A 1,796-nucleotide genomic window follows, 5' to 3' on the forward strand; every position below is an offset into this window, starting at 1 on the left:
CGCGTGGCTCACGCATTTTACAAATTTAAACATAGGTTCATATATACATATAATAGTACCATATAATATATATATCACAACGATAAAACACTAGATTCTCCTTTTGCTAGTCAAACCCATATAGAGATTCAGAGTATAATAATAACGGGTTTGCCATAGCTTCTTGTCTTCTTTGCGAAAAGAAACATTCCCTTGCTTCAATTAATGTGTAATAAACAAGTATGTATAGTTTTTTTATATAAATTCTAAATGTATGTTTTTTCATATAAATTGTAGACTGTCATCAATTTAATCATTGTGAAAACATGACAGAAAAATAATCCAAGAGATAATCCTTGTTTACCAAAGTAATTTTCTTTCCACTGTTAATGAGAAGATTTGAAGCTCGAGTTCGCGAAGAAGACAGCCAGCCTTTGGGTTATCTTTACAATTTTTATATAAAATTAAGGATCGAAGGTACGATATAATGTATGAAGGCTACCACTTTGAACATAATTCACGTTTTTGAGTTCTAAAAAATGGTTGTGTTTTCTTTGTTTAGTGCATGTATGTAGTTTGGGCTCGAGCGATTGATTATTGGCTCAAACTTTGACTCACAGCCAGTAGCAGACAGACATTCAGACAGACATACAGTCGATCAGTCAGACAAGTAAGTAGGTTAGGTAGGTAATTTAGGTAAGTAGGTGTACAGCAGTCAGACAGACAGGCCTTTCAAAGAATTCGCTACAGTCTACATTCTTCGCAGATTGATAAAAATGGTCGTAATCCAAACTTAAAACTCGAAAGCAACACCGCAATGTTTACATTAAATGCTTCATGATTGTCCACTAATTCTAGTAGTTTTTAGCAACCTTAATAATTCAATCGGAACATATTAAGAAGTGGTCAAGATCATTGATGAAATTTTGAAAATTATGGAAAGTAAATCAGACAAGTAAAGCTTGAAATTGAGACTCTGCAGCTGGTCTTGATATGAAGGACACCCATTTCTAATTTTATCACAAGGACCCGACAGGAGAATTGAGTACGCGAAATAATATTAGCACGAAAAAGAGTTGAATTCTACTGAGTCTCTGTGTACGTATTGACGTGTAATGTCAATGTTGTTGAATCGAATTTCATCTTGATATTTTATTTCTTGAAGAACAGAGTAAAATTTCACAATTATTAGATGTAGCACTTTTCCTTATATCCTTGCAAAGTTTGACGTGCCTTTAAGAATAAACTACGTGTCGGGCGGGCTTGGTCGATATCTTACATGGGGTGCATCCCATCGCTAAGCTGCCTCAGCTTCTTTCTCAGCACCTTGCTTTATTAAATTAATTAAATGAATCATGAAAAAAATGTTAGTGTGATAAAATAGCATTATAACCTTGTCTTATTTACTTTCTTTCCGACGATAGTCAATTGTGATGTTGCTATCGTTTCTAAATTGGGGAATTGTGAATCGAAAAAAACGTGACCCTAGCGAGTTCTTAGACTTTTAACATTACCCGTACATTAATATTAATATTAATATACCGCTACTTATATAGTTTAGTAATTAGCATCAGTCTCTGTCATTCAATCTGGCGCAACACAGTATTTCCTATTTCGTTAAGTGTCCCTATTTGGAAATGCAGTTTCGTAACGTAAGATAAATTTAGTACTCTGGCGCCTCTCAAGAATACTTGGCTCGTTAAATCTGTTTTTTGTTCATTATTAAAAGTCAGCGACAGAGTTTAGAGACTCTTGAAACCTACAATTCCTTCACTTTTTGTGCATACGCTACCAGCTTCTGCCCTCTCTCTCTCTCT

Source organism: Belonocnema kinseyi, chromosome 7 (genome assembly GCF_010883055.1).
Source record: "Belonocnema kinseyi isolate 2016_QV_RU_SX_M_011 chromosome 7, B_treatae_v1, whole genome shotgun sequence".
Classification (NCBI taxonomy): Eukaryota; Metazoa; Arthropoda; class Insecta; order Hymenoptera; family Cynipidae; genus Belonocnema; species Belonocnema kinseyi.